Here is a 13,331-nt window from a genome sequence, read left to right on the forward strand (position 1 = left end):
GATTTCTTTACCCCCCCCCCCCCCTCGCTACTTCTCGCTGCATGCCGTAAAAATGAACTCCACTCCAAAATGACAGCTAATAAAAGGCACTCCTATTTGTTTTATTTATCTCAAGTGCAACTGACAAGTGCAATTAATAATTAACTGTACATGATCATGTACTTTTACTACCTGCGTTTTACCTGATCATGCGCAGGTTGTATTTTGCACACTAGACTTTTTTTATATATATATATATATATATATATTAAAAAAGTCAAATTGATGTTTACCTGTAAATATTGATTTACGTTTACTAGCTGTCATTTCCTGAGCAGTGCTTCGAACGCCAGTTTGATTTACGCCCCTTTTATAGTTCACTTTTTTGCTTATACCACATAAAATGCAAAACTCATATTTATTTATAAAAGTCGATTTTACCTTTACTGCCTCTTTAATGCCTTTTATCCAATAGCACAACACAAGTGTGTTCTGTTTTTATTGGACCAGTTTTTAGTAGTTGTAGTTGTAGATGAGAGGATACTTGTGTATCCTCTTTTATTTCATTGGAACTTATTTCATTTTACCAAAGGTCCTTTTTTTAGTCATTTTAGTTGTAGATGAGAGGATACTTGTGTATCCTCATTTATTTCATTGGAACTTATTTCATTTTACCGAAGGTCGTTTTTTTAGTAGTTGTAGTTGTAGATGAGAAGATACTTGTGTATCCTCATTTATTTCATTGGAACTTATTTCATTTTACCGAAGGTCGTTTTTTTAGTAGTTGTAGTTGTAGATGAGAAGATACATGTGTATCCTCATTTATTTCATTGGAACTTATTTCATTTTACCGAAAGTCATTTTTTTAGTAGTTGTAGTAGTAGATGAGAAGATACTTGTGTATCCTCATTTATTTCATTGGAACTTATTTAATTTTACCGAAGGTCGTTTTTTTTGTCATTTTAGTCGTAGATGAGAGGATACTTGTGTATCCTCTTTTATTTCATTGGAACTTATTTCATTTTACCAAAGGTCGGTTTTTTAGTAGTTTTAGTGGTAGATGAGAGGATACTTGTGTATCTTCATTTAGTTCATTGGAACTTATTTCATTTTACCGAAGGTCGTTTTATTAGTAGTTGTAGTTGTAGATGAGAAGAAACTTGTGTATCCTCATTTATTTCATTGGAACTTATTTCATTTTACTTAAGGTCTTTGTTTGAAAGCAATACAAAAGGGTTGGGTTAGAAAGTGTCATTTGTTTCATTGGAATTTCTTTAGCTTTACCTAAGGTCTTTTTTTTTTTTAACGCAAAAATAACAGTTGGAATAAAAAGTGTTTTTCGTAGGCGTCGGCTAAAGAAAATGTTGTTGTTGTGTTTATATATTTAACTGCTTGATGTGAGCAGTAGGATAACAAATGTACTATATTCGCATTTATCGCTGTTGGCTGCTTGCAAAGCCATAATTCTTAAGCTTGACCTTAGCACCTTTAAATTTGCTTTGCCCTGACTTTCAAAGTTTCAGCATTGCTAAATAACCCTGGCTGCTGGAGACTTCAGGATTCAGCCATCAATTACAGGCATGCCCCAAGATACAGTCAGTGGTTTTTCCATCTACAGTAGGAGGTTTTGTGAAGGAGGAGAAGGAGTCTTCTTGCATGTGGTCTGCAAAAGTGCCGTTATCTGATCTTGACATGGTGCTGAGGAGCACACACATTGTAAACAGTAGTAAGGCTTTAGCACTCAGGCTTCAAGTTTTTGAGAAATGACCAAAGGCACTAGAACTTCACAAGCCATTCACTGCTCCAAAAAAAAAAGGAGCCTGCAGGATGCTGCTTTGCTCTGACACTGATTTAGACGAATTGCCAGGCTGTTTATCACAGTGGTTTTAACACAGTGTTCAACACCTCGGCTGTGGATTGCTCCTTCAATTATATTGTTACCTTTTTTTTTCTGCTTTATGAGCACCCTGTGCTCTGTACGACTAAATGAAATGTAGTTCCTTCCATCTAAATGCATGATCATAAAACAAAATTTGTGGATCTGAGCACCCACCATTGCATATTTCTCCTTCTTGCAATTAAATATGACAACATGGTTCCTACATGTCACCAATGCTTTTTTCTTTGATTAAAAAGAAATCTGTAATGTGTGTTAGTCTTTGCCAAAGATAACAGAGAGGCATGAGCTGTCATTTCTTAGGAAGTCTTAAAAATTAGCCCTGATTCTCCTCTTACATATATGTATTAAATGCAAAAGGTTTCTTTTGCTGGTTAGTTAAAGGACACTCGTCCTTTAAATGTTTTTGTTTTATGCATTTTTTTTTTACTCTGTTATGTATGTTAGTCTTTGCCAATGATGACAGAGAAGCATGAGCTGTCATTTCTTAGGAAGTCTTAAAAAAATAGCCCTGATTCTTCTCTTCCATATAATACGTATTAAATTACGTATTAAATTCAAAAAGGTTTTGACTACTGGTCACCTAAAGGACACTCTAAATGTTTTTGTTTTATGCGTTTTTATTTTTTTTATCTAAGAGGAAGTTGGCCTTTGGGGCGTTAATCAGGGTAAACATGAATTGTGTCTATATAAACAGTGAAAGTGTTCAGCATATCAGTTGTCCACATGACATCAGGAAGCTAAATGATAGCTTACGATATTGTTCTCTTTCAGGCTTTTTGTAAAGTTGCCTTTTAGAAGCTTTGGAATGCCTGCAAAGCCTCTTGCCCTCTGATTATGTTATCAAACTACCTATTTTTAATGTGTGATTGCATTTCAATGTGTGTGCTGCCTCCTCCTCCACACCACTCCCTTGGTGTTTTATAAATCCGGCCTCTACATAAATAATTTTCTAGTGCCTTCGTGAAAGAGAGTATATAAACAGATTTTTTTTTTTTTTTCAGCGCAATTTGGCTTGTGCAAGTGTTTTGGACCAGATCCAAACATTAAATCCATGGCAAAAGAAAAAAAAAGACACTTAAAACACAGTTTAAAAGGGATTAACCCACTCATAGCTTGCATTTTCCTACAGATATAGTGCCATTTACAGATTTAAGGCAGAACCTTTTCACGTGATCTTCCGCTGTAAAATTAATATTAACACATTGCTATTTAATCCACTTCCATTTCGAGCTATTAGATGTTGTTTCTTAATATTAGGAGAAATGTATCGTTTGAGTTGAGGATGGTTAATGATAACGATATCTCGCACATATCTGTAATGTTAACAAATGGAAAAAATTGTGAGAAATTAAAATCTTTTGTGTGCTCTGTTATTTTCGGTATACCCGCCGTTTAAAATGTAAAGTCATTGTCTCTATTTTAAAAAAAAAAAAACATTTCAGTAGTTATCCATGTATAGTGTATTTTTCCTGCTGTTGGTATAGCTTACTGTTGCCAATATCTAGGCTTGTGTAGTGTATCCAATAACTTTGCCTTGTTTTACTGCTGTAAATCGTATACAGATTTTTATTTTTTGAAGAATAATCTATTGCTGCACGTGCCTTACATGTCTGGTGTAAACATCAGCGTTACATTTCTAAAGAATAGACATTTCAAATAATAATCTATTTAGACTTTATTTATTTTCTTAGAATGGTTTTCTAATTTTCCAGGGAGAGTTATGGCTGGTGCTTCAGTTGTATAGATAAAACATAGGAACCTATGCCATTTGGATTACTACAGTGAAATATTGGCATATTTATTTTATAGTTCAGAGTCTTCAAAAGTTATGGGGAATGCAAAATGCACTGCTCTTGTAGGTGGAATGTAAAGTAAACTTTTACTATGGATGCTGGGCTTTTAGGAGGTGTTTTTACACTCACTCTGTTATCCTTTATATATTTTTTTTACTATGCCGGAAAGCTGAGATTTATACCTGTAGTTATTTTTTGTTGCGGAAAATAATGGTTGGAAATTTTTTGCTCACTAATGCTTCTGCTGTGGTAGCTATCGATCATACTATTACCTTGACAGCAACATCTTTTTTTTATGGTACCATTTTTTTGTGTGTTCTAAACTTGGGACAGATGCGTATTAAAATATGTGAAGGACTTTACTGTTTTTTTTTTTTTTTTGTAATGTCACATGTATTATTATTCTCGTAATTAATATCAGCATTAGAAATCTGTTATCCATAGATCCTTTCGCTTGGAGAAACACAAACAGCCACCATCTTAAATTTGCTTTCTCCACCCACTGTATTGATTTTGATAACGGGTCAAAATTATGGGACGCCTTCCAGACCTAGTATGAACTATGATATTATATATACTAAATTTAGTATTAACATGTACTGTACATACAGGGAAAACGGTTTTATGTTTAAGAACATTGGTTTGAGCGAGTGCATTTTATATATTAGATATATTTTCCTTTTTTGGTAGCCAGGGTATGTTGTAAACAAAACGCCCATGCTTGACATACTTCAAAGAGTTGTTAGTCATGCCCAGAGATACATAAGAATATATGATGCTCATATTTTATATATTTTTAAGCCAGTTATGGATCTGGAAATCTACATCCCTAATGCGATAATTAACCATTACGTCAAGAAAGCCAGCATAAAGCAGCTTAAGGCATGCAAATCTTGTGGGGGGGGGGGGGGGTGTATGCTGCATATAGATTGCAATAAAAAAATAATGTAGTATAACCACATCTTTGAAATAGTAATGTAATTGCTCTATTTCATCTCCAAGTCCCAACAGTGGTACTAAAGAAATACAATAAAATTGCTAAAATAAAACTACACATATGCGGAAGAGTATACATTTTTGCATACTTCCCATGTTTAAACTTGGTGATACAGAGATTTAAAGCCTTGCTTATGAAGATAGGACTAGCTAAGATTAGAAGCCAATGTCTAAGATGCCCTTTTCTTGTAATAGGGTATCTGTGCTAGTGGAGTCTAATAGAACCTTGAGTAATTTTTCAAAGAACACTATTTACCGTCGGAAAGTCCAAAATGTTTTAAATATACCTTAAGAATAAATAGGAATTGAGATGTAGAGTGTACAGTATTTGCGTAGTATATTATGTAATGTCTTTATTATGTTGAATGCCAATAAACCCTTAACATAGTGCAATAATGAGCTGGATGCCAGCTACAAACATGCTAGTATGTGTGTGTGTGTATATATATATATATATATATATATATATATATATATATATATATAAATATAATATATATATTATATAGACTGTGTACCCGTTAAGTGCACTGTACAAAATGGGACTAAAGCTATACTTCACGTATAAAGTGGTTATGCTATGTTGTCGAAACTATATCCACATATCCAGGCTTTGACCAGTTTCCACTCCTTTTACTTATTTCAGGATCTTTTTACAAAAAGGAATCCACTTTTCAGCTATGGTGTATTTGTGACATTAGCTAAAAAACAAAACATAGCATACACCCTTCTAACTTTTGAATGGCAATGCAACTTTCAACAACCAGAGGCATTTCGCTGACTGTATGTATGCTGTAGCGTAAATCTAGGTGTCACTGACCTAAGGTGCATACAAGCATCGTTGTCGCCTTTTTTTTTTTCTTGTAGTGTCAGTATTTTTGTATTGTATTTGACTTTTTGTAAGGTTTATACTATAAATGATCATACTTTCTCATTATCAGTGTTGCAGAGGTGAAGAATGACTATGTATTATATAAAACTGAGTTAACTACGTATAAATCTGAGTGTTTCATTTGTGTATTTTGTCTTTACTTGGATTTGTAGTGAAAGAAATGCAAGGGTTGTTTTTTCATAATATACACTACACAATTTTATATTATTATAAGTCTTATACAAGTGTGTAGTGAACCACCCGTAGCTACGGCATGCCAAGATTACATTTGGGGAAGTTCGTTATAAAGCTTTAACTATGGCAAATGTTTTGATCCATACAGTGGTATGTAGTACTAGTATAATAATGCGTTGGTGTTTGCAAATGTGGCAACGAAATAGCCGCTTCTACCTGAGATGTGCTGTGATATTAGCAAATCTAGAGGCTGTTACTTTTCCTTCTTAATTGCTACATGAACTAACCTTCAGGATATATATGCCTTACAAGAGGTAAGGACTTACTAAATTTGCTTGTGCTGCATTTACTTCTGTCCCATTTAACATATTAGTCCTCCCTCTCAAGGATCTTTGGGTCCTGCATCAAAACAGCGCTTTACAGAAATCGCTTGTCAAATTAAACCATTAAAACTGCAAGCCAAATCACCTTTATTTTTTTTTTCATCAAAGTCTGTACTTGTGAAAAAACGCTTTTCTGTAGGCCATTCCAGGCTTCAAAAGACTAGAGCCTGGACTGCTACAAAGCTCCAGGCTATAATTAACTGAAATGGAAATGAATAAGAGTGAAAATTTTGTTCCTGATGTTTTAATCTAGATCTGTATTTCCATGGGTTACAGAAGAGATTTCTTAAAGGGAAGCATAATTATTTAATTATTTGTCAGATCGTGGTGGTTTTAATTGCAAGAAGCATGATTTAATTTGATTCCTTGACCTTTTACAGATTAAAGAAAATAAAAGTATGTGTTTAGGGTGGTCTTTTGTGGTTAGCAAAGCGAATACGTGCTCTTCACCTCTGCATATGTTGATGTCATCCAAAAACAGCATTACACCGTATAGGTAGAAGAAGTAGGCAGCTGCCTCTCATACACATTATAGGTAGAAGAAACAGGCAGTTGTCCCCCATATATATATTATGGGGAGAAGGAGTAGGAGTCTCATGCATCGTTTAATGGAATAGCGGGCAGCAGGAGAAGACAGTCACCTCTCATATTCTGTATGGGTATAAAGAGAAGACAGCCAGCTCTCATACACAGTATGGGTGAAAGCAGTAGGCAACTACCTCTCATACACAGTAGGGGTAGAAAGAGAAGGCAGCCATATCTCATACGCAGTAGGTAGAAAAAGAAGACAGCCACCTCTCATACACAGTATGAGTAGAAGGAGAAGACAGCCACCTCTCATACACAGTATGGGTAGAAGGAGAAGACATCCACATCTCATACACAGTATGGGTAGAAGGAGAAGACATCCATCTCTCATATGCAGTATGGGTAGAAGGAGAAGACATCCATCTCTCATATGCAGTGTGTGTAGGAGTAGGCAGCTGACTCCTATACAGCTTACTTGACCAATATGGGTAGAAGGAGTAATGTTCCATTCCTACTGTGTATAAAAAAACAGCTATCATGCACAGTAGGAGTAGAATAATACCAAGTCACCTCTCAAACATATAATAGGTAGAAGTATTATCCCCCCTATACTGTGTATGAAAGACAGTGGCTCTCATATACAGCATTGGTGTAAAAGTGGGTAGTTGCCTATCATACATACTACAAAGGTAGAAGTCTGCAGCCCCCTCTCATACACTGCAGGGGTGAAATAGCAGACAGCTGCCTCTCATGCACAGTATGGGTAGAAGGCGTTTTCAGCTGCCTCTCATACACAGTATGGGTAAAAGGAGTCTACAGCTGCATCTCATGCACAGTATTGGTAGAAGAAACCTGCAACTGCCTCTCATACAGAGTATGGGTAGAAGAAACCTGCAGCTGCCTCTCATACAGAGTATGGGTAGAAGAAACCTGCAGCTGCCTCTCATACAGAGTATGGGTAGAAGAAACCTGCAGCTGCCTCTCATACAGAGTATGGGTAGAAGAAACCTGCAGCTGCCTCTCATACACGGCATGGGTAGAAGGAGACTGCAGCGGCATTTCAAACATAGTATGGGTAGAAAGAGACTGCAGCGTCATCTCATAAGCAGTATGGGTAGAAGGAGGCTGCAGTCACCTCTGATACAGAATATGGGTAGGAGTCTTCAGCTGACCTCTCATATGCAGTATGGGTAGAAGGAGGCTGCAGCTGAATCTCATACACAGTATAGGAAGAAGGAATCTGCAGCTGCATGCCACGCATAGTATGGATAGAAGGAGTCTGCAGCCCCTCTCATACACAGTATGGGTAGAAGGAGTCTGCAGTCGGCTCTGATACAGAATATGGGTAGGAGTCTTCAGCCGCCTCTCATATGCAGTATGAGTAGAAGGAGGCTGCAGCTGAATCTCATACACAGTATAGAAAGAAGGAATCTGCAGCTGCAGCTGCATGCCACGCATAGTATGGATAGAAGGAGTCTGCAGCCTCCTCTCATATGCAGTATGAGTAGATGGAGTCTGCAGCTGCTTTCCGTACACAGTATGGGTAGAAGGAATCTGCAGCTGTGTTCCATACACAGTATGGGTAGAAGGAATCTTCAGTTGCATCCTATGCATAGTATGGGTAGAAGGAGTCTGCAGCCGCCTCTCATATGCGGTATGAGTAGGAGTCTGCAGCCCCCTCCTATACACAGTATGGCAGAAGGAATCTGCAGCTGCATCCCATGCTTAGTATGGATAGAAGGAGTCTGCAGCAGCCCCCCATATGCAGTATGAGTAGAAGGAGTCTGCAGCTGCATTTCATACACAGTATAGGAAAAAGGAATCTGCAGTTGCATGCCATGCATAATATGGATAGAAGGAGCCTGCAGCCACCTCTGATACACAAAATGGGGATGAAGGAGTCTGCAGCCACCTCTCATACACAGTATGGGTAGAAGGGGTCTGCAGCTGCATCTCATACATAGTATGGGTAGAAGGAATCTGTAGCCGCCCCTCATATGCAGTATGGGTAGAAGGAGTCTGCAGCCGCTTCTCATACAGAATACGGTAGAAGGAATCTGCAACCGTCTCTCATACAAAGCATGGGTCTGCAACTGCCTGGCATGCGCTGTATGAGCGGAATAGTAGGCAGGTGCCTCTCATACACAGTGTAGGCAACTGTTTAAGGATCTTCCAGGCTTTATATAAAACTGTTGAAATATGCCCTTATACAGTACCTCATTATGACCGATATAAGATATTTAGAAAGGGCAAGGCAGGTATGGTGGATCAACCTTGCTGAGGTCTAAACAGTCCCCAAAAGGTGAAATCTGGCTCCACCGGCTAGTGCCATTCACAATCATATGTCAAATATATAATATGTACTCGGGAATACTCATATATCAACAAAATACATACTGACATAAATGTATTGAGTAGACTTATAAACCATATGTCCAAAAGTCTGCTCAATAACAGAAGGCCCTTTCAAGATCTAAGTTACTTTGTAGAAAGTCATTGCATTAAATTGAATGGGTGGGATCATAAATGTGGCTGTATGATGTCCACTTCTGCCCACGTGTGTGATTCTCAGCACTTCTTTTGTATCCTATGTAGTTCAGAAGTTCAGCCAATGTGCCTAAACTCAAGATCAGTCTTACAACTCTGACCAAAACTGTTAAAGATCAGTCCAGGTCAGGAGTCAAGTTGGTTCTTGGTCTTCAAAGAATCTATATACCCAGAAAAAAAGGTACATTGTATGAATTATGTAGAAGAACTAACAATAATCAAACTTTTTTTATGGGCTGCAACTTGTAGAAAGGCCCCACAAACCATGGTTTAGGACGGCAAAGTTTCTGCAGATGACACAATGCCCTTTATTTAATGATATCAGGACATTCTCTACTGGAGCATGCAGGCATTAATAGAAAATATTCCTTTCAGTTAGCAATAGGGGTTATTTACGAAAGGCAAATCCACTTTGCACTGCAAGTGCACTTGGAAGTTCAGTCGCTCTAAATCTAAGGGGTAGATCTGAAATGAGTGGAAGCTTTGCTGATTTTATCATCCAATCATTTGCAAGTTAAAATGCTGTTTTTTATTTTCCTTGCATGTCCCCCCTCGAATCTACAGCGACTTTACTTCCAAGTGCACTTGCAGTGCAAAGTGGATTTTCCTTTAGTAAATAACCACCAATGCCTTTATTGTGGTATTGGATGTGTAAGTAAGTTTACGTAGCAGTCTTTTACTTTGTGTTAGATACTATGCTAGGCAAAAGGAGATGTAACAAAATTACAATTAGTAGTTTACTTTTATAGATTAATGGATGGGTCCCTAGTCTCCGCCCTCTTTTAATAGCTATGGCTTTGATAAACTCTTTAAACGTGTAGATGCATTACCAGCATTGTTAAACCTAATGTATATGTTTATAGGATTATGAAAAAAAGTCATTTTTCTGTATTGGTCCTTTAGGCCTATGCCCACATTTGCAATGTGCTACCTTTTTCCTAAAGCTCAACTCCAGGCAAACAGCTAAACACACAGCTGAAATAAATAAAAAAATATGTTTTACCTATCATTTGATTTGTTTTTTTCTGTCCAACCGTTTCTAATATTTACACAGCTCTATCAGCCAGCCCTCTCTGGCAAGGTAGGAGACCTGAGTTCTCTCTGCTGAGGTTAAATAATACCTACAGATCAGGTTTACATGATGGTCATGGTTTTTGGATATTTTTAATGGAGACTACAACTGAAGGAAAAGAAACGTACTGATATTTTCAGGAACATCCACAATTCCAAGATATGTAGGGACATCACCAATGCCAGGGGGACAACGCTTGACTCTATAATGCCCTGTACACACGTTCGAACATTACGACGACAAAATCCATTGGATGTTTTCCGACGAATTTTGGCCCAAACTTGTCTTGCATACACACAGTCACACAAAGTTGTGGGAAAATCCAATCGTTCAGAACGAGGTGACATACAACACGTCCGACTGGACTATAAAGAGGCCAGTAGCCAATAGCTTTCGTCTCGTAATTTATTCTGAGCATGTGTGGCACTTTGTGCGTTGGAATTGTCTACACATGATCAGAATTTAAATGATCTGATTTTGTTGTCTGAAAATTTTAAATCCAGATCTCAAACTTTGTGTGTTGGAAATTCCGACAGAAAAAGTCTGATGGAGCCCACACATGATCGGAATTTCCGACAACAATCCAATCCCACATTTTCCGTCGGAAAGTCCGACCGTGTGTACAGGGCATAAGAAATTTAAAGCTGGCCATACATTATACAATTTTCTTTTTCGATTTTCTTTAGATTTACCTTCAACTATGTATAATAGCGCAATGGCCTGCCTGATTGCATACAAATTGAAATGGTTTAGGCTTAACCTCATATTATATGGTCTAAAGGAAAACTGTACAAGAAAATTGTATGACAAGTCTAAAGCCCCATACACACAGGCCGACTATCATCCGGTATTGGCCAGTTTAACAGTAAACGGGTGACATTCAGCCCGTGTGTATGGCAGCCTATCTGACAGAAGTCCGATTTCTGTCAAAGGGGCTGCTGAGCCCTGACACCGTGGTCAGTTTACGTGCCTTCGTCTTCCGCAGCCCTGCTCTGTCTCCTGTGCCCTCCCTTCCCCTCTCTGTTTGTCAGCTCTGTATCTGTGCCGCTCTGCTCCCCACCCCCCTCCCCTCCTTCTGCTCATATTATGGATAAAATTACATAGCCCTCTCTATGTATTAATGTAATGTGCCCTGTGTATGCCTTCTAAAAATAATGCTGCAATATACCTGTTTCAGAGTGCTGATCGATGGTCATGTGATCTGCCATCTCATTGCTCTCTCGCATGACAGCTGCAGCGGGTGGGGCCGCCTTGCTCCTCCTCTCCTTTTATTCCCATCCTGGCTGACGTCAGTGGGGGATCCTTGGCCCCGCCCACTGCAGCTGTCAGGCTGAGAGGAGAAAGAGATGGCGGATCACGTGACTGCCGATCAGAGCTCTGAAACAGGTATATTGCAGCATTATTTTTAGAAGGCATAAACACAAGGCACATTACATTAATACATAGAGAGCATTATGTAATTTTAACCTAGTGAGTTAACAAACCCTTTAAACAATAGACCTAGGAAGAACAGTGTGTATGTGGATCCACCTAAATCAGGGGTGCTCAACCTGTGGCTCTCCAGCTGTTGTGAAACTACAAGTCCCATCATGCCTCTGCTTTTGGGAGTTATGCTTGTACTTTTCAGCCTTGCCATGCCTCATGGGACTTGTAGTTCCGCAACAGCTAGAGAGCCACAGGTTGAGCACCCCTGACCTAAATCACCGGGAAGCCATGGCAGTGGGGAAAAGACAGACCATATGTGTAATGGAAACCCAAAGATAAATAAATGTCAAAATGGGGTAATAATATCTGTCAATGCCGCAATGTGATGTTCCGAGTGCATAGGCTTAGATGAGAAAAAAAATCACAGAAATGAGACAAAGAGGGCAGTTCATGAAATGGTGACCCAAGCTGAAAGAACTATGGTGACTGTGTGCTGAATGGATGAATACCCATGAAGTGGTTCTGACACTATATGTTCAATAAACTGGACTGTGGTCCTCAGCTGGGGAATCGTGATATTCACATGAAAACATAGTCCTGTGCCATCAATTGAGACCGTGAAATAGTATTCAAAAAAAGCTGGTAACAAATGATCTGAGTGGCGGACAATGATAGAGCAATGAGTGACAGGTGGATATGCAGTTTAAGGAGACTGTGGCCAAGGCACCTCTGAAGTTGGGAGCAGAGGATAAGAGCCAATCACAATGGCTAATCCAGCAATCTGTAAGAACAAAGTCTAGTGCAACCTCTATGCTCCGTGCAATGCAATTGTTTTTCCTTTAGCCACTATGGACTATCCGCTGAGATATTGTATTCTGACCAGCGTGAAGTTTCCCAGCCATCAGAATACAATGATCTGTGCTTGTGGCTATAGCTGCCAGCAGTGATTGAATGGAATTAATCAATTGATCGACTTCAGTACAAATAGCTTGTCCATACATGGATCAAAATTCAGCCAGTTCCCTTTGTACCGGACAAATTTTGATCCGTCTATGGCCGACTTAACTCAACTGACCAAACTGCACTTAGACTTGAGCCTTGTGTTTTCTGGACTTGCCATTTAAAGATGTTCATTATTCTTTATAATAGTAAAGGATCGTTCAGGGTCGTTTTGAATTTGACTCCGTTGATCAGCAGACACATCGTACAAAACAACAATAATACATTTTATCCTAGTCACTGATTTCCCTGATGCATTACCCTTTACAGGTGACACTATACATTCATATCTTTAGAGGTATGATATCACTGCTCTCCAGACATAACGTAAACCACCAGAGCTCATTAAACATGAAGTCATAATGTACAGTATATTATGCATTGAATCAGTCCACTTTCATTACAGATGGGATCTGCAGCTGAGAAAAAGTAAACTGCTTTGTAAAGTACTTTGTGTTCTGTGTCCTAATCAGACAACATGTTTATGTGTATTTCTTGATATACAATGACACATGCCAGTGGTGTACAATGCTATTTTAATTATTTTGAAGAAGAAAAACTTTCCCTCCCATATTAGGTATCTTAAAAAAGTTAACATTATATTGCAACTCAGTAGTATGTTATACTGGAAGTCTAAGCACAC

At 38.4% G+C, this 13,331-nt stretch overlaps 1 protein-coding gene across 5 annotated transcripts in view; it reads left to right on the forward strand.

Moving 5' to 3' along the window:
- RARB (retinoic acid receptor beta) overlaps positions 1–13,331 on the forward strand; it is a 1,106,099-nt gene that overhangs the window by 808,965 nt on the left and 283,803 nt on the right. The window lies entirely within an intron of this gene.

The sequence above is a fragment of the Lithobates pipiens genome, unplaced genomic scaffold (genome assembly GCF_037356315.1).
Source record: "Lithobates pipiens isolate NorthernLeopardFrog02 unplaced genomic scaffold, aLitPip1_a1.2 Scaffold_19, whole genome shotgun sequence".
NCBI lineage: Eukaryota > Metazoa > Chordata > Amphibia > Anura > Ranidae > Lithobates > Lithobates pipiens.